This window comes from Lissotriton vulgaris, chromosome 4_1 (genome assembly GCF_964263255.1).
Source record: "Lissotriton vulgaris chromosome 4_1, aLisVul1.2, whole genome shotgun sequence".
Taxonomy (NCBI): Eukaryota; Metazoa; Chordata; class Amphibia; order Caudata; family Salamandridae; genus Lissotriton; species Lissotriton vulgaris.
The window spans coordinates 1,095,523,098-1,095,549,114 of NC_141691.1; positions in this window are offsets into that span (position 1 = coordinate 1,095,523,098).

Here is a 26,017-nt window from a genome sequence, read left to right on the forward strand (position 1 = left end):
CATATGTAGCCAGTGCTTCTCGGAGTCTTTCTGGGTCCATTCAACCAGAACCCAGAGTTGAGCCACCTTGTAGTATAAGTGAATGTCCAGTAAACCAACTTCCCCGCGGCACGAGAGCGGCAGAGCATCGAGTAAGAGAAGCGTGCTCGTCCCCCCTGCCAGACAAAGCGCAGGATCATGGCCTTCAGTCTTTGAAAAAAATCAGGGTTCAGTACGATAGGCAGGGCCTGTAAGAGATACAAAAACTTGGGCTGAAGGGTCATAATTACTGCATGAATTCGACCCAGTCATGAGAGGAAGAGTGGCTTCCACTTTGCGAGCTCCGTTTGAATGCGCGCAAGAAGAGGAGGGAAGTTTGCTGCATACAGCCCCTGAATAGTCGGCGTCCGTTGAACCCTCAAGTACTGAATGGTCGTGGTAGCCCACGCCAGTGGGGTGAGGGCTCGGAGATTAAGGACTGTCTCTGACTTAGGGGAAGGATGAGTATAAAGGACTCAGCAAGGAGAACAATTTTCCCTCAATGGCCACAATATTTCAATACAGATATGTATCCAATTTTTAATGTAATGTTGGTGACAGATACACAACAATCTTCTTCATTTTCTTCAAAAAGTATAAACTTTTATTCATTATTTCCAATTTATCATTTCTTTTTTATTCTAATCTTTTTTCATAGTTATTCAAAAGTGGAGAATTTCTTTTTTAAAAACTTTTTTTAGTATTTGATTCATAGACAATTTCATAATTCATACAGAGAAAAAAGAAAAAACAGTAAAATAAGCACAATACATAGCTATATACAGAAAAATCAATTCACCCAAATAATTATGCCACTGGTAGCTAACAGTCTGTCACAACATTCTCACACAGTCATACCCTCACTACATTCATAACCACAACATCTGAAAAAAGGAAACTGAATCCAAATTGGCAGAGACACCCTGCCAATCTGCAGACACAGTATGAGACCCCGCACTTGGTCGATGCGTGTTTCGGCGGCGCAAGGCCACCTTCCTCAGGACCTCTTCCAGATAAACAAACCCATATATCCAGGGGACGTTAAAAAGATAGATTACTAATCCTGCCCATAAGGGAGGGTTTCAGCAGTTGTGGTGAGCGGTGAGGAGGTCATTCCAGGTCTCAGAGATCTGAGGTAAGGGTAATGAATAAAGGTATTCCTGCTGCGCTACCTCATTTAAGGCGTCACCGGAGTAGAGGTCTCGGTAGAAAGACCCAAAAATGGCAGCCTTTTTCTCATCCTCATGGGTTACCCTCCCTGCAGAATCTAGAATGCCACCATTATATTCCCTTTCTCGTTTGTCCCGCAATTGACGGGCTAAATGCTTATCAACTTTGTTACCTTGAGAGTAAGATAGGTGTCGTAATTTAAGAAGGGTGAATTCCGCCCTGTTAGAGTATATGGCCGGAGCTTACCTCTGAGGGCAGTGAGCTGACGCTGTGTTTGTCTCGTGGGGTTAGATTTGTGGGCTTGCTCGAGAGTTGACAACTCAGCCTCAAGCGCTTCCCGCTCGCTGGATCGTTGTTTGTTCAGGGCGGCATTATGTGCCATACATTCACCGCGGAGCTCAGCTTTCAGAGTGTCCCAAGTGGTAAATTCTGAAGTATCTTCGGAAAAATTAGTCTTGAAGAATTCAGCGATAGTAGTTCTTAGCTTGGTGCAGGATTCCTTATCACAAGCAAGGGAGGGCGGAAAATACCACTAGGGCGTTGCCGGGGCGTTCCTCCGCCATTGAAGACAAACTGAACATAAGCTATGGTCGGAAAAGGATAAGGGAAAGATCTTAGCATCCTGTAATATGCCCTGTGGAAACTGGCTCACGAAGATGTAGTCCAACCGGGAGTATGTAAGGTGAACATGTGAAAAAAACGTATAATCAAGCGTCTGTGGGTAGAGTGTGCGCCAGGTATCTAGAAGGCCAAGGTCTCGTATATGTTGTTTTGTCTCCCCAGAGAAGGAGCCCGCGTCTGCTCTCTGTGAGTGTGTGCTGACAAGATGTTTCTGCCAGATTAAGTTAAAGTCACCCATAAGGATGATGGGGTCCTCTACAAGGTCTGGTAGATTCCCCAGTAGTGTGTGCAAAAAAGGCGTCTGGCCTGTATTTGGGGCATACTGAAGAACTGGGTTTTAGAACCCAGCGGCACCAGGGGCATGCCCAATGTCTTCGGGTTCACCTGTCTTAGAATACAGAGACACGGGATACTTCTCGGTGACGTCAAATATCAAATTTATTGGCTGCAACCAGGAACAGAAGTCTACGAAGCACGACACGGGTGGTTCGTCAGAGACTGTACAATTTCGTATTGCGAGACATCGTCTTTTATGGCAAAAATCAAATTCCTGACTAGCATCAATTACTTACAAACTTTCCAATCACACAGTGAGATTTCAAAAGGTATCGCATAACGACAAGCCCACTTTCAGTTGTCCAGCCCACCTTCAATGACGAGGCAAAAACCCGATATTCTTGCTCGGACAGGCCGGACAAACCCATAATAAAAAGACCTCAACCCAAACCATAAATAGGCCATAAAAGAAGGAACAGAAACAGATGAGAAGCAGGATAGAAGGGTGTGTGCGTGTACCATAAACTCAGCAATGTCCTGCTCTTTGATCTCTATCTTGACCAGCTGCCTAACAAGGAACTGGCTCAACAAGGTTAGCTTCGGGCAATGGAGTCAGTTCGCTCAGGTCACACAGAAGTCAGCTAAAGGTGTACGTGTCCCAAAGACTCGTTCGGCCATAGTCATCGGCCTATGTGAGGGCAACCACAAAATGGCTGCCGTACACAAAATGGAACCCGAGGTTCAGAACGAAATCCCTAAATACACAGTTTATCCATCAATCGAACATGACGAAAACACTCGTACATACCGCACTCGTCATTTGCGGTTCGCTGATACCAAAATCGTCACGACACGACAACCTTTATTGAACGGGTTCAGAATCACGGAACCTCAGACCCTCCTTTTGCCCTTACATAGGCAATAAACCCAAGCTCACGTCAGTCTGAATTCAAGTCTATATTCATCAGATCATCAAGATGTTGCTGTAGCATCATCCTAGTACTTAGCAACTCTCTCTGGACAGGTTTCCTTGCACACGAAGTAGCACAGAGGCCACATATAGCAGGAGCACACTGTACGCAAAGACAGAACAGGAAAAGGATAGTTAAAACTATCCCAATAATCATGAGAATCTTCCATCCCCAGGTGGATAACAATCCCCAAAACCATCCCATTAACGACCAATCTCCTTCGTCCACATGTACAAACTCTGAGATCTTATGTAGCTTGGAAATGGCTTGGTACACTGTCGGAGTGTTGTCTGGAATGAAAACGCAGCAGCTTGATTGAATCAATTTGCATACCCCTCTTCTATCTGCAAGTATGACATCTAATGCAACTCTGTTCTGAAGAGTCATAAGGCGATCCGACTGGAGCTCAGCAGTCAAGTTACTAAGGGCACCTGCAGTTTCGACTATGATGGACTCAACCACTCTCGTCAGTTGTCGGATGTTCCTGCTGTTAGTAGGCATGGGCGGAAAATCCGTTCCGCTCGCGGATTTTGCGGATTTTCGGGAAATCCGCAATCCGCGAGATTTGCGAATTTCCCGCAAAATCCGCAAATCCGCGAGCAGCGGATTTTGCTCGCACTGCTCGCACTGTTCGCGTGAGTTCGCGCCCCGCGAATAAGTGCAAAATTGCAGAAATACGATCTTAGCAAAACTGAAAGTAACTACTTACCAGGTTCAAAAGTTCAGGCTCATCATTAGTAGCCATTTCCTGTAGTGCTTCCTGAGGGGCCCCTCCAGAGTTCAGTTGCCAGTTGAAACTATTATGTGACCCTGCTCTGAACCTCAGAATAGTTACACATATGCCACAAAGGTCCTGAATTACAGCTAAGGGAGACAAGCAGGAGCCAGGCTGGAAGTTAAAATCCATTAATCAGCCCCTAATTCATTATTGTCAGTTGGGGCAGGGCAGGTGTTGTAACTAATTTTGCAACAATGAAAGCACTTAGCAAGTGCAAAAGATCACTAATCAGGGCGCACTAAGGAAGCAGGTGCCAGCTAAAAAAATATTCTGTGACACATTAATCAGCCCCAAATTAATTCAGGTCACTTGAGGCAGGGAAGGTGTGCTTTGCTTTGCCGAAAATAATGTACACTGGACAACCAGAGGGTGTGGTGATGAAACAGAGGGTGGCATGGATGGGCCAGAGGGTGGCATGAGTAGTCAGAGAGTGGCAGTGGTGACAGAGAGTGGCAGTGATGAAGAAGAGTGTCCCAAACAGGCTGGACACGTAGAAACAACAAGTTCGCGAAACTTGCGACCCGACAGGTAAGTTCGCAATTTGCGAAAGTGTACAAAACCCTCGCGAACTGGCAGAAACACGGGCGAACACAAAAAAAAAAAATCCGCAAATTCGCGGGAATTCGCGGATTTTGCGGATTGCGAATCCGCAAATCCGCAAAATTCGCGAACGCGAGATCCGCAAAATTCGCTCATGCTTAGCTGTTAGCCATAGGTCCCCAAAATGGCAGAAAACCCTTCAAGAAATCTCCTAATTCTTGTCCTGCAGTATCTTCCTTACTGAAGACACCTCTAACGACTCTCGTCTTGTGGTAATCTGCCGCAGCTGCATACGTAGGAGGCAACAGGAACGAGACAAAACATGTGCCCTAGAAATCAGGGGGCAACCATGTGTACGCTCTATCCTAACATACAAAATAGGTACCCTTAGCTGCTAAAAACGATGGGGAAGTCTGGGACGCAAAAACATACGTCTCAGTGCAAACACTCTTCCCTAACTGGGCTCTCGGATTCTTGCCATTACCTTGCAGACAATAATGACCCTGATGGGGTACAATCCAAATCGGGGAGAATCTTTTCTCTCGCTGGTTCTCACTCAGACTAACTCCATATCCAGTAACGTTCCATCCAATATACGCTAGTGTCTCATCTCTCGGGATAGTCTCATAGGAACTAACTCCTCTAATCATATCTACTATACCCTTAACTAGAGCACTATTCTTTGGGTTATCCTTCACAGAACGTAGGGGGTAAACTTCACGAGCATAGATGAACATCGTTCTGTATGCCCACACAGAACCATTGTAACTGAATGGCAGGACCAGGTAAGGAATACCTTTATCAGTAGCATGAGGCATAAGACCACACACCCAACAATTAGTCATGTTCACTACTAGCTGGTGTTGGTGCAGAAGCTGAACAAAGGAGTTATTGATGAATTCCAATCTTCTAATGGATTCATGTTCGGGCAGAGGGTGAAAAGAATGCGAAAAAACTGTTGGAGGAGGCATAGGTTGTGTAGTGGGTGTAAACGTCACTTGAAAAGAGAATATAATATATCCCATCAGAAACATCATCAAACTAAGTAGCATAAAAAGACATAATATTAAAAAAACACTTTCTGCTCATTACTTTACACATTTTGCTCTTAAAGCTCATTCTTTCAACAGGTCTCTCCATCTCGAAAAACTCCACCCTCTAACCATGCTGTTCGCGGCGGTTGGGTCTTCCGTGCTAAGGAATGCATCTGTCAGTCCAGGGAACGCCCTAAGACCAACCAGAACCGTCAACCTTGTGTCTTCGGCTTGCACTCCCAAGTCTTTACACCGCGACCTTACAGCTGAACCAGGATGGCGGTTCGAAAAAACAAAAATCAGTCAAAACAGTTTCTCGGAGGAGAGAGCATAAATTAAAAATAGCAAAGAAAGAATTTCATTTTATTTGTCCCACGACTCCTGGTCGCAAATGATAACGGCCTTTGCCAGGCAATGTCTGTTCATGGAATAAAAGTTCAGGTTCAGAAGTGTCCAAGCGATTTGACGGAGGCACAGCTTCTTGCAGAAGATCGTCGCTTTCTCGCTCAGAGTTTGTCCCAATTAAACGTGCATCGCTAAAAGGCAGAAAACGAGGCACGGTTTCAATTTCTGAGTCTGGAATACCTTTCTAGACCCACTGGTCGTACGGCAGAGGCAAAGGGACCCTCTTGCAATGTACGCCGTGGATCCAGTTCTTTTTACCGCGCACTCGCACTGCTGATCGCGTGGATAGTAGCACCAAGTAGGGTCCGTTCCAGCGAGGCTGATCGTTCTTAGTCCGCTGGAAATTCTTTACCAAAACTCAGGAACCAGGTTCGATAGCATGTCCTGGATCTTCAGATGCTTGTGGCAGTGTATCATGAACCTGTTGGTGCAAAACACGCAATTTAGCCGTCAATTCGTAAAGGTAATCAAGCAATACAGTGTGCTCTATTTCACTAAATTTGGTCGGCAGGGGCACTCCCCATATGTTTGCAGGGCGACCAAAAACAACTTCATAGGGACTAAGTTCCATTCGTGAATGTACAGTCATCCTAGTCGACAAAAGTGCTAACGGCAAAGCATCGGGTCATTGTAGACCGGAGCTCGCCTGAATCTTGGCTAGATTTAGCTTAAGGGTGCCATTATAGCACTCTACTAAACCAGCTGATTGGGGGTGATTTGCAGCATGAAATTTTTGTCAGATTCCTAAACCTTCACACACTCTCTTCATCACTTGACCCACAAATTCACTCCCATTGTCACTCCAGACCATTCTCGGCAAACCAAACCTAGGGAAGAATTCCTTAACAAGGGCTTTAGCTGTGGACAAGGCAGTGTTATCTTTCAGGGGATATGCTTCTACCCATCTCGAAAAGGCACAAACAACCACAAGCACATATTTTAAGTTGTTGCACCTCTCCATGTGGATGAAATCTAGCTGCACAGCCTCAAACGGATACGTTGGAGGTGCAAAATGACCAGCTGGTGTTGGAGTTCCCTTACCAGGATTACACACCAGACAAACCATACAGTTCTTAAACAAATTCTCTGTACACTTAGGAATTCCAGCATTTTGCCATACTGGAGCCAACAACTTACAAATCCCTTTCACACTGATATGAGCCATTCCATGAGCCATCGTAACCACTGCAAGCACGTACGCATCAGGTAACAACCATCGCTGATGCTCTGACAACTCAACCCAACAACCATTTGAATCCAATTTACCCTTACTCTCTCTCCATTCATTCAACTCTTTCTCTGTAGCTTCAGCTTGAATGGACTTCATGCTCTCTATCGTATCTTCACACATACTTCTATTCGGAACCCATCTCGCCGGACCTGCAACATACATTTGACTCATCACATCTCTCGCCGTTTCTTTCGCAACTTCATCTGGAAACCCATTACCACGACCAACGTCATCAGTAACTTTCTTATGTGCGCTGCATTTCACAATCGCAACTTGCAACGGCAAGGTAAGTGACTCGAGAAGTTCATTCACCAACTGACCATGCTGAATCTTAGTTCCATGTGAAGTCAGGAACCCACGCTCTTTCCACAAACGTCCAAAACTAGTTTAGTATACACAGTCACTCGTTGCCCTTTCGACAACACACATGCTCTTGTCAATGCAATCAACTCTGCTGCTTGCGCTGAATTATGTGGGATACGTGCAGCTTCAACAATCGTATGCAAAGTCGTAACAGCATATGCCGCAGTCGTATCACCATTCGGAAGCTTGAAGCAAGAATCATCAACCCATAAAGTACCATCACACTTTGGAAGAGGAGTGTCCATAAGGTCTATTCTCCCTTTCGTTTCTTCCTCTGTCCTAAGAAAGCAATCGTGCTGTTCAGAAACATCTGCATCTACTGAAATCTGCAACAGCGTAGCTGGATTCAACGTATTGCATCTCTTTATGTGCACATGACTCGCTAAGAGTGTCAACTCGTAACCTGACAATCGAGCACTAGTTAAGTGCTGTGTCTTTGTCCTGTTCAACAAGGTATCCACTGCATATGGAACCATCACAATCAACGTATTATCCATCACCAAGCCAGCAGACTGTCGAATAGAGACAGCTGATGCCGCTGTAGCTCTCAAACAACTCAGCAACACTCTAGCTACCTGATTCAAAGTCGACGAGAAACACGCACATGGACGTTGCTTATCGCCGAACTGCTGTGTCAAAACTGACAATGCACATCCCTCTCTCTCGTGAACATAGAGTGTAAAAAGCTTACTGTAGTCGGGAGTACCCAACACAGGAGCCAAACACAACACATCTCGTAATTCAGAAAAACTCTTCTGACATTCGTCAGTCCAAGGAATAGGATTCGGAGTATCCTTAACAGTAAGAGCTATCAAAGGTTTCGCAAGAAGCAAAAAATTCGGAATCCACTGTCTACAATACGATGTAATACCCAGGAAAGCACGCACTTCTCTCTATGTCGTTGGCGCACTCATTTTTGCAATCGCTTGAATTCGTTCTGGGGTCAATCTTCTTCCCTCCTTCGATAAGAGTTGATCTAAGTAGGTCACTTCTTGTCGACAATACTGCAACTTCGAAAGAGACACCTTATGATGGAAATCAGACAAATGACGCAACAACGACAAAGTAGCCTCTTTACAAATCTCTTCATTGTCAGCAGCAACTAACAAATCGTCGACATATTGAATAAGAGCAGCACCATCAGGTAAGACAATCAAATCAAGCTGTGTTTTCAAAGCCTGACTATAGATGGATGGACTCTCACAATAGCCTTGAGGAGCGCTTTTGAACCTGAAACTTCGGCCTAATAAAGAGAAGCCAAAAATATCTCTACTCTCCTCGGCAATTGGGATGCTGAAGAAAGCATTCTTCAAATCAATCACCGAAAACCACGTGGCAGAAGCTGGAATCAAAGTCAGTAAAGCAGTTATATCTCGCACAACAGGGAATTTCGGAACTACAATCTTATTCACTTCACGGATATCCATCACAAACCTATACACAGGCGGTTGTGAAGAATCAGTACATTTCAGAACAGGCAACACCGGACTATTGCACACATTACCTCTCGTTTCTTCAATCACTCCTTTCTCAATCAGATCATAGATAATCGCTAAAAGCGCTCTTTCACCATCACTGGAAATCCGATATTGGGGAATACGTGGCAATCTAGCATTCGCTTTCAGCGTCACAACGTATGACGGGATCTCCAAAAGACCCACATCATTAGGACCAGTAGCCCAAAGAGAATCAGGAAGAGAAGACAATTCTGCTGGAAGTCGATCTTTAGATAAATACATCGGAGAGATCACTCTCTTACCTAATGTAAGCTGTACTCCTGAAGGAGAACAATGTAGAGTCGCATACAATCTTTTCAACAAATCCAATCCCAACAAGTTCTCACCACAACCTGTCGTCAAAATAAGGGGTGCTTCAAATTCACAAGGTCCAACGGAAAGAGACAAAGGACTAGAAATCGGATTACTAACCGGGGCGCCAGAAAAACCTACTGAAACATTCGTTAAGCCAGACAAAGGTGCGCCAGGGAGTTTAGAGTGCATGATAGAACTCTTCGCAACACCAGTATCCAACAGAAAAGGCTCTGACACACCTGATGTAATCACTTCAACATAAGGTCCACTCTGATCTACTGGAACTGAAACAACTCCCTCTCTTTGTCTATGGCTGACCTAGCAATCATTACCATCCATATTCTCACCATAGTAGTCGTCCGCATAGTACTGAGTCGTCCTACCAGACGCACCATTCTGTTGATTAAAACTATTCATCGAATTCTGTGGAGGCAAGGAACGCGCATTCTGGGGGAACACACCACGTCCTCTACCTCTAGAAGCTTGCTGAACACCTCGACCTCTCACACCAGAAGCACCATTCGTGCGTTGCAACAGAACCGGCCAACTATTCTTGAAATGACCCTCTTCTTTACAATACGCACACTGATTAGGGCCTACAGGAAAACGCTGTTGAGAAGACTTGAACCTTTGCGAGTTCCTCTGATACTGCTGAGATTGCTGATAATCGCGCTGATTATTACGAGGCGGATACGCTTGCTGCAAAAGAACCTTCGTCTTTAACTCTTTATTCTTCTTGTCGGCTCGATCTTTCTCATCCTTATCCCTATTCTCGTAATACTGTGCAGTAGCCAATATCTGTGCCGACGAAGAAACAGCCCAAGAACTCTCAGAATCCTTCAACTTAGTACACTAATCTGGAAGCAAATTATGCACAAACTTATCGACAAACAACCGTTGACCACCTTCCGTACTCATGTCCTGACCACTATGGTCAATAAATGTCTCTTCAAACCTAGTGAAGAAATCAGACACACTTTCGTCTTTCTTCTGCTTACATGCAGACAATTTGTCCCAGTTTACTCGCATAGCAGGCATCAACGTCTTCATGTAATTAATAATCCTACCAGAGAGTTCTGCAACTAAAGGCTCAGGTTTAGCACCACCAACTTGTCGGCCATCTGCAGCACCAATATTAGCCCATGTATCACCTAACTCCTGCGCATGATCCACATGACGAATCAGTCCCCATAAAGGCTGTGGAACTATATTTCCATACAACATGTCTATGTCAGCTAGATTCATAACACATGAATATGCAGTCTGTGATAATTCCTTATAGTACCCTGCAGGATTTTTACGAGGATCAGGCAAAGTCTGCTTAAGGGCCAAAACTTCAGCTCGCTTCCATGTAACATGTACCCAAACACGCTGAAAATGTGGTAGAATAGGTGGATTAGCGGCTACATCTCCTGCTCTCCAAACTGGGGGAACCTCTCTCATTGGATATTGTCGCACTTTTCTCTTAACAGAAGGATCAGGCTCAAACAACGGCTGAGAAGGAGACTCACTCATAAACGACAACAACGTCGCAACTGCTCTTTCAACGTCGAGACCCACTATAGTTCCCTTCGCAAACTCGGACTGTACACGGAACAACTCAGATGGAGTCTGTCCCAAATCATCATCTTCCCATTCTTCACGAAGGAAAGTACACATCTTCTCGAAAACATACCTCTGCTTCGGTGCTTCCCACTGACGGAAAACATCCATAACAGACTCTAAATTATACCTTAAAGAATGAGTCACCCATTTACGCGCTAAATGATCCAACACTTCCCGCTCATCGGGACCAGGCAGTTGGCTACGCAACTGTTTATGCTCTGAAACAGGGGTCATACCCAATGACCCAAAGAGATGAGAAAAGAGACCAGTAACAGTATCAGTCATTCTCTGTCGAACAGAAGGAGAAGTTGACATAAGAACAGGAGACAAAGCAGAATGAAAGGAAACCAACGTAGGAACAGTAGCAGAAGAAGTAGCAAGTACAGGAGACAAAGTTGTAGGAATTGGAGGCGGAGCAGGTAGCAAAGTCGGCGGCCCTTGAGGAGGCTGCACCAAAGGAATAGGAGCCAACTGAAGAGAAGCAGGTGGTTGTGCAATAACAGGAGGCAAAGCAACCAGAGGTTGCGTAGGTGACATAGCACCCTGCACATAAGGGGGTGGCGAGCTCAACAAATGTGACATCAAAGGATCTTTCTCAAGTTCTTTCGTTGCACCTTGCTGATGAGGTGGCAAAGCCGGATAACACTTATCGATCGCCATTTTACGTTGCCTGTGCAACTGCTCACTCGCTTGTTCTTCTTCGTTATCTTTAAACTGTATAGCAACTTGCATTATCGAGATACCCTTCTCTCTTTTATTTCTCTTTGCTTATTTAATTTCTGTCTGTTTGGCTTCCTTTCGCCATAGGCGGAAAGAGTCAAACATCGCCGGCCGGGCTTCCTTCTTGAACAGTTTTGTCGTAAATATTTAATTTACCGTCTTAATTTCTATGCAGGTAAGTACTTAATCTATAATAACTCAATCGGAAAGAAAGAAACAGAGTCCGTGGTGTTAGAGTTCTTAGGGGTTTTATTCCTTAAAAAGGAATCGTTCCGGAACTGGATATCAGGTTCCTGCAACCACAAAGGGTTCAGGAAGGGATAGAGCAATATTTTATTGACAATACATAGCTTATATACTTAATTTACACCATAGAAACCAATATAGGAGGCGTAACAGCTGAGAGAAGACAAGATAACAGCATCCACGTGTTACTAGTACGTAATCAGAAGGCGTGGACTAGGCGTGAACTAGAGGTGTGCGCTAGAAACGTCACAGGTAGGTGTCATATGGGGGTGGCACTAAACAGAAATGTTGCAATGTCAGCAGAAATCGGAGGCTTGGATGCGCGCGCAGCTGCATGACGTGTGATTGACGTGAAACTGGAGGGTGCAGGGGGCTTGACATTTACACTGACGGAAAGAGACAGAAGTCTGGCATGTCAGATCAGCTTGTACTTCTATCATATCTGATATCTGATGTTTGGGAACCATATTATCTGAACGGAAAAGGTCTCTGGGGCAGAAGCTATTCTATACTGACTGTGAGTGCGTGTATAAGCGCCTAAGTGTCTGCATGAGAAGCGTGGGGGCATGGGCCTTCCATGGGAGCATGGTAACAGAGGCTATGAATTACTTGCACAGAGACAGGCCGGCCCTTCGGCTCTGCAGCTGGGGGATGTTTACTTAAACTAGTAGGCAGGAATGTATTTTCGAGGAGCGGAACAGATAATTTGAAGGTTGTAGTCAGTCTTGGCAGGCAGCAGGCTGAACTAAGCGCGGTGGGCCGCGCTGGAAGTAAGTCAGAGTTCACGGGTACAGAGACAGCCTGGGCTGAGGCTTTCAGAGTCAGAAGCCAGAAAAAGGCTCGATGGCAGAAATTCAGGGCCTACTTTGCCAGAGCTGAAAAACGTGTAAAGTACACTACAAAAAAACGTTGGCATAGCATACTTAGGAACGGACTATTCAACCCATTCAGGGTGGGTCTGAAAGAGGACATGTTAACGTTGGACGCAAATGTATTTGCGTCTTTATAGCTGGCACAGGAGGGAAGTTACATGCACTTTAAGCTGGTACATGGAGACGGTGGGGTACACGCTAGGGAACACAACTTGACCATAAAATTTATATTTCCTCATTCCCTCCTTGTTCCCTACGGACCCTTCATGATATATCGATCCTCATGAATCGATCAGTTTGTTCTTGTAACATCATTTGCTCTTCTTTCTTTCTTTCACGTCTTGAAAGAAAACTGGAATGTTCAATGCATGATGTGGCACACAGTCCACAAATCGCTGGCCCACACTGTAAGCACAGGCAGCAACTGAATACTAGGACTAGGCCAATGCCTAGGAAGGATAGGATCTTCCATCCCCAAGCGGTTAACGTTGTCCAGAACCAACCGGACCAAGTCCAGGTGCCTGGATTCTGATGTATCAGATTAGCAATTTTATGAAGACGTGTAATAGCTTTGTATACAGATGGCGCGTTTTCTGGAATGAAAACACAGCAACTTGACCCGATGACCTTACAGGCTCCACCTCTATCTGCCAAGATGACGTCAATAACAAGACGATTCTGAAGGACAACAACCCGCATGGCGGACTGCTCTTCGGTTAGGTTACCTAGGGCGGAGGCAGTTTCATTCACTACTGCTTCAAGTGTTCTAGTTAATCTGCGTATTAGTTTACTATTTTGGACGGGGCCTAAAAAGAAAAAGAATCCTTTATTAAAATCGGTGTATTGTTCCCATGCCGTTTCTGTGTAGTCGACAAGCGGGAGATCTCTTCTGAGTCTATTCTTTACTAGATTTGTATTTCTGTGATAATCAGGAGGAGCTAGAAAAACAGGTGGCAGAAGGAATGCAATATAACAGGTACCATCCCAATCTGGAGGTAAGCATATGTATGCGGTATGACCACAAACAAAATAGGAATGACGGATAGCTTTAAAGGACGATTTACCATGATCACTGAATTCGACCACAGTAGTACATTTACTATGACCTAAGTGTACTGAACCTCTCTTTCTGACACATAATTCACCAGTGACTGGTAATACTGACATAGCGGGCAGAACTGGTGCAGCTTCGGATTCAACAGTAAGAATCATAAGGTTAATTGTGTAATTACTTAATCCATATACTTCATTTTCTAGATCAGTTCCTATTCTAGTGGGGAGTCCCTCCTTATCAGGGTAACAGACGTCGAGCAGAACTAAGTTCAAGTTTCCCCAAACCCAGCTCCCTTCGAAAACAGCAATATCAGGATCTAAGGAATTAATTATTTTAAACCATGCACCACAGGAGCCGTTGTGAGTGAACGGGTACGGAAAGAGGGGCAGAGCTCCCTTGTAATTCTGGTAGGGAGGGAGTCGGCCACATATCCAGCAATTCGTAGCATTATTAGTCTGATGGGAATGATGTAGCATACTAATGAATGTGTTGTTGCGCAGCGCAAGTCTGTAAGAAAGTTCATGTGGAGGTAACTCGCTAAAAGAATGTTCAGCAGAAACATTGTAAGCAGATTGTTCACGCTTGAAAATAGGGTAATAGATAGGAAGTAGTATACTTGCAACAACAATCAGAAGACTTAGAAAAAACATGATTAACAATGTCACTATACAGTGACTACGCAGTGATTTGCAATATGTACGTTTCTTGAATTGTCTCTCTCTCTCTCTATCTCGATCTAGGGGATACATGTCAGAAACTATTTAACCGATTCACCTAGGGGAGGACTTAAACAATTAAACTGTCTGACTTGCTAGATCGGAGCTTTGATCTATACTCCTCTTGGGGAGTTTTCTCTCGTTCGGAAACTTTAAAGTCACTAGGCTCGATACAGTCTTTGGAAGGGGTGGACGAGTCTGGGTCTGGTTTCAGTTCATTGCATAGTTTAATATGGCTCGTGTGGATCCACCCCTTTCTGCCCTCCACTTTCACTGCTGTCCTCGTAGTAAGAAGGACGGTCTTCGGCGCTTTCCAGCGGGGCTCCAGCGGACTTTTCCTGTCAAAGTTCCTAATTAAAACCAGGTCGCCAGGACGGACATCATGCGGCTTTACATCAGTGTTGTCAGGGAAGGCTGCGGCAACCTGTGAACGACATGATTGGAGTGCAGACATCAAGGAGGCAAGGTAATCTGTCAACATATTGCAATCAACATCAGTAATTTTCTTAGGAATGGGCGTCCCCCACATATTCGGTGGTCTACCAAAGACCACTTCGTACGGGGATAGTCCTGATCTCGAGTGGGCAACCATTCTCATATAGAACAGTGCAACTGGCAGGGCGACTATCCAGTCGACCCCTTTCTCTTGACATATTTTACCAAGGCGGGTCTTTAATGTCTGGTTATGCCTCTCTACAAGGCCTGCGGCTTCGGGATGTCGGACACAATGGAATTTCCACTGATATCCTAGCAACAAGGAAACTTGTTTCATTAATTCGGATGAGAATGGCTGTCCGTTATCTGAGTACACGACACGAGGCATGCCGTACCGTGGGAAGAATTCACGAACCAGCTGCCTGGCAGTGGTCGGAGCAGTGTAATCTGGGACTGGATATGCTTCGGTCCAACGGGAAAGTGCACAAACAATTACGAGGACATATTTGAATCCTCGACAACGGTTCATCTGGATATAATCCATCTGGAGGACTTCAAAAGGGTGATCGGGAGGATGGAATCCACCTTGCTCTACAGGGACACTTTTACCTGGATTGAACTGACAACAGATCATGCAAGTACGCACTTTCTGTTTTGCTGCTGCTCGTAAGTGTTTATTGCTCCAAAGATTCTGTAAACTGTCTAACATCGCTTTCTCTCCTAGATGTGCTGGACTATGTGCTGTATTGATCATGACTTGAACCATAGAGTCAGGGAGAAACCATGTAGATTTTCCCTTCGTCATCCAACCTTGATCTGTCTGGATCCCTCCTAGTTCAGTCCATTTCTTTATTTCATCTGGGGTAGCATGTGTCTGAATATCGATTACATCTAGTGTGGGATCCCTGACTGTCATACACTTTGTCGGTCCTATTGTCTTTGTCATGTCAGTTGTCTGAGTGTGAGTCAATGCTGTATGTTTTGCTGTCTGGTCTGCCAGGTCCTTACCCTGGGAAACAGAATCTGTAACTTTAGTATGTGCTTTACACTTCATGACGGATATGCCTGAAGGCAGATGTATTGCTTCTAACAGTGCTTGAATGAGGGGACCGTGTTGGATCTTGGCACCATGAGAGGTCAAAAAACCTCGTTCTTGCCATAACATTCCGAAGTCGTGTACAACTCCGAACGCATAACGGGAATCAGTGTATATGTTGACATTTCTGTTCTTGGCTAGTATACAGGCTCGGGTCAGAGCAATAAGCTCTGCCGCTTGAGCGGACAGTGTGTCAATACGATGTGTTTCTTTTACTTCGGTTTCAGTGGTCACTGCATACGCGGCCACTAATTCTCCTGTACCTGTTCTCATACATGAACCATCCACATAAAGTGTCAGGTCTGGATTTGTCAGTGGAACATCTGTTAAGTCTCGTCGGGGCTTTGTTACTGCATTAATGATCTCTATACAATCATGCGGGGCTGGATCTGTCATAATTGAAGGTAACAGTGTTGCGGGGTTCAGAATGCTGCAGCGTCTGATTTCTATGTGTGGCTGGAATAGCGTTAATTCGTAACCTGTCAGTCGTGCTATAGTCAAGTGCTGAGTCTGGGTTCTGTTTAAAAGAACCTCTACAGAATGTGGAACTTGTACTGTTAATGGATGTCCTAAAACAATTGAGTCGCTCTGTCTGATTGCTAGAGCTGTTGCTGCTACTGACTTTAAGCACGCAGGGAGTGCCTGGGCTACTGAATCCAATGTACTTGAAAAATAAGCGCAAGGCTTATGTGAACCTGCTTGGTCTTGAGTGAGGACAGACAATGCTGTGCCATCACGTTCTGTAACAAAAAGTGTAAACGGTTTACTGTAACATGGTGTCGCTAAAACTGGTGCTCGACATAATGCTTTCTTTAATTCCTCAAAGGCCTGTGTGTGTTCCTGGGTCCAAGGGAGGACAGTCGAAGTCGCTGCCTCCTGTGTCGTTAACTGGATGAGTGGTTTAGCTAGAAATGCATATTGAGGAATCCATTGTCTGCAGTACGAGGTGAGCCCTATGAAGGCCGGCACTTCCTTTTGTGTCTGGGGTTGTGGCATATTTACAATTAACTGAATGCGATCGGGAGTGAGCTGTCTCCCCACTTTGGACAGCAAGTGACCCAAGTACACAACTTGCTGAACACAGAATTGTAGCTTCGAAGGAGACACCTTGTGTCCCTTGTCGGCCAGGAAATGTAAAACTGTCAGTGATGCTTGTTCACATTCGGGCTCACTTCGTGCGGTGATCAGCAGATCATCGACGTATTGTAGTAAAGCGGTGTTAACTGGCATTTGAATACAATCTAGTTGTCTTTTCAGTGCTTGACTATAGATGCTGGGGCTTTCTGTGAATCCTTGAGGTGCGCGGGAAAATTTGAAACTTCGTCCATTTAAACTGAATCCGAAGAGGTATTGGCTCTCTGGATCAATAGGTACACTAAAGAAAGCGTTCTTGAGGTCAATTACAGTGAAGAACGTTGCTTCAGAATCAATAGCAGTCAATAGGGAAGAGATATCGGGGACCACAGGGTACTGTGGTACAATGCATTTATTCAGTTCTCGCAGATCAATCACCAGCCGATATACTGGCGGTGCATTGGGATCAGTACGTTTAAGAATTGGAATGATGGGTGAATTACAGATATTGGAGTCGGTCTCTACGACCACTCCTTGGGCAATGAGCTCTTCAATGATTTCCAGTAAAGCCACTACAGCATCGGGTGGTAACTTGTATTGTCTGATTCGTGGTAAAACAACTCCTGTCTTGAGTGTAACACGGTATGGTGTGATATGCATACAACCTACATCAGTTGGGCCTTTTGCCCACAAGTGATCTGGTACATTTTTCAATCTGACATCAAACTCTCGTAATACATAATGACCCTTGAAATCCCGCAGAAAGAGTCTAACTCCCTCCGGGGAACAGCATATTATAGCTCCTAGAGCCTTCAATGTTTTTATTCCTAACAGATTTTCTGGACATGATTTCGTAAGTAACAAGTCTGTAACACGTGATAACGGACCCACAGCCAGGGGGACTGGTTCTGATACTTCATTTACAATGGGCTGTCCTGAAAAACCAAGGGAAACATTCTGTGAGCCTGAGAGGGGTGCCCCTGGGACTTCGTCATGGCTTATTGTGGTGCGGCTTGCCCCTGTGTCAATTAAAAACTTTCTGTCTTTTCCCAATACTTGACTGTGTACATAAGGACCTTCTTGATCTACAGGAATTTCAATAAGAGGCAAACCCAACTCCCTCTCTAGGCTGTTTCATGCGTATCGTTGGTAATCGGGGTAAGCAGCTTGGGCATACTGGTACATCTGTTGGGAAACTTGTTGAGTCGCGGCAATGGGCTGTGGCTGTGACACTGCTACTGTCTGTGCTGTATGAGGTGAAGCATGCATAGGCTGCGTGTTCTGCATGGGCTGTACGTTCTGTGAGGTCTGTTGCTGGGCCTGATCTTGTCTTGGTGGATGCGGTCTCTCTTTAGTTTTACCTGTTGATATGTTATGTTTCAGAACTGGACATTCATGTACGTAGTGACCTGGCTGCTTGCAATAGTTGCATGTCCCTTTAACGGGAGCTGCGGTGTGACCTGTCTGGGTCGTACCCTTTCTGTGGCCGTCGGTTGGGACCGACTGGGCTACTAGCATTTTCATTTTCGTGTCTTTCATACGTTTCTGTTCCTGATCCTGTTCTTCTCTAATTCTGTTCTGATGGTATTGTAACATTTGTAACATCTGTGATGGCGTATTTGCTTTCCATGTACTCTCAACCTTGTATACACGGTTTTTAACTGCTAACAGGGAATTCTCAACTAACTTTGATACGAAAAGATGCGGGTACGACTCGCTACTCGGTTTAAGACCACTATTAATAATAAAACATTTCTCGAATCTTGAATAGAAGTCACTAGTATCTTCGTCGGGTTTCTGTTTACATGCTGAGATTGCATCCCAGTCTTCCTTTCTTGTTGTCAGTAATCTTGGCAGAACCTGTACTATCAAACCTGGTAATGCTTTAGTTTTCTCCCCAAGGCCTACCCCTGGGACACGTTTGTTCTCTTCGTCTTCTATTTCTGCCCATACAATCTTTTTCTCTCCCACCTCCCATTCTTTTTCCTTGAGTTTCTCGTAGATGCTCGTGGGCAGCAGTACCTTTAACATTTTCATGATATCTTCATATGTGTAATCCCCCATTAGTAACATGTCTTTAAGCTCTCTGTGAAAACCTGCAGGGTCTTTATCATGGCACGGGACTAGTTTCTTCATTTCTAACAGTTCTAACTTAGTCAGAGGCGTGTGTACATACACACGTTTCAAGGTATGATCCTCACCCATAACTGGATGTACTTCTCGTAAGGGGTTCTGACCTTCAATGCCATGCAGACGTTCCATATGATACATTTTTCTTTCTGGGGGCGGAGCGGGAACATATTCGGAGCTTATGAAAGTGTTATATCTATGTCGTTGTTCTAGAATTATTTGTATTAACTTGGTACTTAGACCTCTCCATCTACCCATGAGTAGTGCTTCTAATGTTTCGTGTAAGGGACCTGGATCAGAATGTTGGTTTCTGTATTTCGTGAGGAGGTGCTGAATCATGTATACACCTGCTAATTTCTGCTCGTCTGGGGAAAGATTCAGGAATGTCTGCGCTATGGTGTCATCATTGTATATATCCGGATTGTCAGTCCATAATATGGCTGACCGGGCTAGTTCTTGTTCATCCATAGAATTGAGTACATGGTACCCCATTCGTTCTCGGAGCCTTTTATCAGTCTCCTGGAACTGATGTTCAGGAGAATTCGGGTTTGTTAAGGCAGAGAGGAAAACTCTCTTGCTTTCTGGACGAATGCCTTTCCTAAGGTAAGTTCCCTTACCTACATACGCTATAGTATCTGTAGTCTTTTCTGGTTCTTCAGGTTCTTCTTCCCCCTCGGAGGAAGCCTTTTCTTTCTCTTTTTTGTGTATGTCTATCACTGCTTTTCGTATTTTCTTGTACATACTGGCTATGCAAGTCCCCTTGTCGTGTTTTCCTTCAGATATATTTTGACCCCACCTGTTGAGTGCATTTAATTCATCCTGATCTGTCTCAGGCCTGTCTCGTTCTCTTATTAGGCAATTTATGAAAAAACGTAGTATATATGCTTGAGTGTCAACTTTCTGATGCTCCATGGCATCCTTAATACTGTCAGGGTCTTTCCCAGTCTGAACAAAGTGATATATTCTATCTAGGCGCTCCTTCATTCCTGCAAATAACAGCAGGAAATCAGTAGCAGATCGTAACCGTAGTGATGCCATCATCATTCTATCGTCTTTGCCGGGTACTGGATCATATCTGCAAACTGTAAGTTGTTCTTTGAGTATGTCGAGGCGGGGTGATTTGAACGTGAAAGGACTCTGTATATCCTTAAGGTTTAATCTGTGTGTTAATGGCGGGGTCCGAAGACCCCCCATCGCACCTCCTGAGGCGGAAGCTTGAACATTTTCTCTCTGTGGCGTCTGTATCTGAACTTGAATTTGTCTTTTAGTGGGGTCAGGTAAACGTGGTTTCGGTAGATCAACTTTAGGTGCGGGAAGTGGTGGAGGTGGAGGAATGGCCGATCGAACGGGGAAACCTGGTTGCAGTTGTGGCAGAATTTGGTCTGGAGGCGGGTTGACACCCCCGTCCCCGTCAGTAGGCGGGGCGCGAACAGGCAGATTGGTGTAAGCGGGTGCTACATCCTCTAGATAGGAATTCAGGAATATGTCTTTAGTGGTCCTGTGAGTTACTTTAGTTGGAACCAATGGTGGCGGTAGATTTTTTGGTATTTCTGAAATGGCCTCAGGCGAACCCTCGGCCGCGAGATACATACCGTTTACGATATTGTTTCGTGCACGGTCTACTTGCTCTGATTTTACTCGGATCCCTTCAGTAACTAATTCGTTTTCCTGGGCTTTATCTGATTCTTTAAGTCTGTCTTCTCTACGTAGTTCTTTTTCAGCACGCTTATGTGATTCCTTACGCCAAAACTCTATGGCGTCTTTCTGAGATTGTCTGGCTTTCTTTTTTCCATAATGCTTCCTCTACCTTCATGATGCACTCGGCATCCCATGTTCCGGTAACGGGCCATCTGTGTCTTTCGTCTAGATGTTTAGTATAATCGGCCCATAAATCTAGATATAATATGGCATCTATGCCATGCTTATGGTACATAAAATTTCCAGGAGTGTCCCTAGGGGGGATAGGAATTTCTTCCTCTAGTATCCCTTTCCTAGTTCCTATCTGCTTTAACTTGTTGAAAAACGGCATCTTGTTTACTTAGTACTGAATGCTCAATCCTTGCTACTTAATACTGAATACAGCTAGTTATACAAGAACACAATAATGCACATTAAAAACAGTCACACTCATACCACGACATTAATCACATAAAAAGACATTTGAGACATATATGACTACCCCCCTATACCGGATGTACTGCTAAACAGCACAGATACACTGCTAAGAACAGTGCAAAAACTTGAAATAACGGATGTACTGCTAAACAGTACAGATACACTGTCTAAAAACAGTGCAGACCGGACTTGTGTACCCAAACCCGTCTAGATACGTCCCAGCAATGGTACTCACCGGGAAGCACGGAAACAGAAGGCCTCGGAAAACTCGACTGGACAGGACTCGACTCGACACGTGGATACTTCGGAAAACTTCGGAAAAAACTGGTGGGCCTCTTGACACCTCGGACCTTGCTTCTTTCGGCTAGGCTCTGGTCGGGATCCTCCGCACTCCTCGCCGCCTCGTCTGGGTGCTGATTGCTGTCTTCGTCACCTCCGTGGGCCAGAGGGAGATACAGGAAATCCTGCCGGTACGCGTAGTTTCCTTCTAACTGATGGCAGGGGACAGAGCTTGCAACGCACCAACCGGCGCGTGGGGTGGGGGAGGGGTTCCTGTTCGGGCGCCAAAATGTCGTAAATATTTAATTTACCGTCTTAATTTCTATGCAGGTAAGTACTTAATCTATAATAACTCAATCGGAAAGAAAGAAACAGAGTCCGTGGTGTTAGAGTTCTTAGGGGTTTTATTCCTTAAAAAGGAATCGTTCCGGAACTGGATATCAGATTCCTGCAACCACAAAGGGTTCAGGAAGGGATAGAGCAATATTTTATTGACAATACATAGCTTATATACTTAATTTACACCATAGAAACCAATATAGGAGGCGTAACAGCTGAGAGAAGACAAGATAACAGCATCCACGTGTTACTAGTACGTAATCAGAAGGCGTGGACTAGGCGTGAACTAGAGGTGTGCGCTAGAAACGTCACAGGTAGGTGTCATATGGGGGTGGCACTAAACAGAAATGTTGCAATGTCAGCAGAAATCGGAGGCTTGGATGCGCGCGCAGCTGCATGACGTGTGATTGACGTGAAACTGGAGGGTGCAGGGGGCTTGACATTTACACTGACGGAAAGAGACAGAAGTCTGGCATGTCAGATCAGCTTGTACTTCTATCATATCTGATATCTGATGTTTGGGAACCATATTATCTGAACGGAAAAGGTCTCTGGGGCAGAAGCTATTCTATACTGACTGTGAGTGCGTGTATAAGCGCCTAAGTGTCTGCATGAGAAGCGTGGGGGCATGGGCCTTCCATGGGAGCATGGTAACAGAGGCTATGAATTACTTGCACGGAGACAGGCCGGCCCTTCGGCTCTGCAGCTGGGGGATGTTTACTTAAACTAGTAGGCAGGAATGTATTTTCGAGGAGCGGAACAGATAATTTGAAGGTTGTAGTCAGTCTTGGCAGGCAGCAGGCTGAACTAAGCGCGGTGGGCCGCGCTGGAAGTAAGTCAGAGTTCACGGGTACAGAGACAGCCTGGGCTGAGGCTTTCAGAGTCAGAAGCCAGAAAAAGGCTCGATGGCAGAAATTCAGGGCCTACTTTGCCAGAGCTGAAAAACGTGTAAAGTACACTACAAAAAAACGTTGGCATAGCATACTTAGGAACGGACTATTCAACCCATTCAGGGTGGGTCTGAAAGAGGACATGTTAACGTTGGACGCAAATGTATTTGCGTCTTCATAGCTGGCACAGGAGGGAAGTTACATGCACTTTAAGCTGGTACATGGAGACGGTGGGGTACACGCTAGGGAACACAACTTGACCATAACATTTATATTTCCTCAGTTTAACTTCTAGATTATCTAAAATCTCTGTGTCATAGCTACCATATTGGGGCCACTTTAGGGCACCGTCCTTCCTAGTATATCTAATCCATACTTCATTATACGTGATGGGGCCCACGCCATGTTTCAAATAGAGCTCATAGGTTGGAGTTCCAATCGGAGGTACCGGACACGAGTCCTCCAATCGGGAATCCCTATTACAACTACAACAAAATATCTTTCCAAGTCTGCTAAGACCAGGCATCTTCGCTCACTAGTCTAGCTTCAAACTTCAAGGGATTATCGAATTCGATAGCCTTGTGAATACACGAGTCCCTCGGCTTTGGAGCTTGCAAGTCCCAAATCAAAGATCCCAAGGGGATACCCAAAACAAAACTAAGGACCGGGAGACGCTCCACTCATACTTAACTGAAATATCGATGACGTCGCCAGAAGACCCGTCTATTGTCTCGCTCTACAAATCATCAAAGGGCTCCAAGACAGGGCGACAGTCAGGGCAGCAGTCCTTCGTAGCCGTCGGAAAGCGGGGAACTTCGCAGCAAAGATTTTCGGACCACGACGACATACAGGGGTCGATGAAGTGGCAGGCCTTCCTCCAGAAATTTCACACGAAGCTCCTCACGATCTTCAGGCTTGGACCGGTACCGCTGAAGTCGCTCTACGTTGGGCGCCAACTGAAGAACCGGGTTTTAGAACCCAGCGGTGCCAGGGGCATGCCCAATGTCTTCGGGTTCACCTGTCTTAGAATACAGAGACACTGGATACTTCTCGGTGACGTCAAGGATCAAATTTATTGGCTGCAACCAGGAACAGAAGTCTACGAAGCACGACACTGGTCGTTCGTCAGAGACTGTACAATTTCGTATTGCGAGACATTGTCTTTTATGCCAAAAATCACATTCCTGACTAGCATCAATTACTTATGAACTGTCCAATCACACAGTGACATTTCAAAAGGTATCGCATAACGACAAGCCCACTTTCAGTTGTCCAGCCCACCATCAATGACGAGGCAAAAACCCGATATTCTTGCTCGGACAGGCCGGACAAACCCATAATAAAAAGACTTCAACCCAAACCATAAATACGCCATAAAAGAAGGAACAGAAACAGATGAGAAGCCGGATAGAAGGGTGTGTGCGTGTACCATAAACTCAGCAATGTCCTGCTCTTTGATCTCTCTCTTGACCAGCTGCCTAACAAGGAACTGGCTCAACAAGGTTACCTTCGGGCAATGGAGTCAGTTCGCTCAGGTCACACAGAAGTCAGCTAAAGGTGTACGTGTCCCAAAGACTCGTTCGGCCATAGTCATCGGCCTATGTGAGGGCAACCACAAAATGGCTGCCGTACACAAAATGGAACCTGAAGGTTCAGAACGAAATCCCTAAATACACAGTGTATCCATTATCGAACATAACGAAAACACTTGTACATACCGCACTCGTCATTTGCGGTTCGCTGATACCAAAATCGTCACGATACGACGACCTTTATTGAACGGGTTCAGAATCACGAAACCTCAATACAGGGCTACAAAGGTGCATATTGACCCCCTTAACCGTCCCTTGACCATGATCCAGCGACCGTCTTTATCACCCAGGACCCCCAGTGGCTGAAATTGAATAGCAGAACGGAAAAGTATGGCCACCCCCCGGTGTTTCGTAAGGGCTGAGGATCTATAGATGAGCGGGTATTGTTTATGCTCAAGACTGGACTTGTCAGCTCTAGCAAGGTGGGTCTCTTGTAGGGCCTCTACGTCTAAATGGTGATCAACAATGTACTTCCACACCTTGAGACACTTCTGCGGAGATTTAAGACCTTTGACGTTCCAGGTACCTATGGTAATATGTATCATTTCATGGGGAAAAACCTACATTCTTCCCGATTCTAAAGTAGCCCATCGTGGCTCCCTGTGGACCAGCCCACCCACAATAATATGGGTACCCACTCTGCCGATAGCTTCCGCCCTAGCATCACCTTCATTGGAGAGACAAACATTAAAAAGCTGCTACCACCCCGCCCCCAAACCGTCCACAGCCCCTCCCAGAACAAGAACAGAAAATAAAACAATAAAAGAAACTAACAACCAGTATTTGACTTGCAGTCCCGCTGTGGGGTCGAAATGACCCCTCCGAGGCCATGGTGGACAGCAGGTCTAAAGACCCCGTCAGCACCCATCTTGACGAGAGAAGTAGCAAGTAGCACAACCATGAGGTTCACAGAGAAATAGCAATCATTAAGAGAGCGGACCTAGTTGCAGTCCATGTCCATCCAAGCAACAAAAGGAGACAGAACCCAAACATATGTATTATAGACCAGTAGCAGTAGGCACAGTCTGTGTCCAAAGGAGGAGCCCACATCTGAGAGTAAGTCCGCTAGGATACAATCAAGGAGGAAATGAAGAAGAAAAAGAAAGAAGACATCGAAATTACACAGTGGCTTCTCGGGGTATAGAAGACCCCTTGCCTGGTAGGGATTGTCCACTTCTCCAAGAGCAGGGGCCGAAGCAGGGCTTAGGAGGAAAAGACTCCCAGCTCACCCGGTAGATGCTGGCCCCCACCGGGTATTGTCAGAAGAGACCAGGGACAGCAACGATGGTCACGAGAAAAGAGGCGAGTTTGAATCGTCGTCTGTGAGCCATCCAAGGGCTGATTAATGCCTCCCCCTACGTGACCAAACCGAGGCCACCGCCGCCTCTCTGCCATCAGTTCCGGCTCTGTCCTGAGCCAGGGCCTCCTCTCCAAGAGTTATGCCCAACAAACGCAGGCCTTCCTGTAGGTCAGTGACATGGTGTCGCCTATTTTGGTATTCAAAGCTGAGCCCGAAGGGATAGGTCCAACGATATCTGATCTTGTCATCACGTAACTTGGCGGTAAGAGGCCTGAACAGTTGTCTTCGAGCCAGGGTTGAGGCCACGACATCCTGGTAGATGGTGCAGGAATGTTC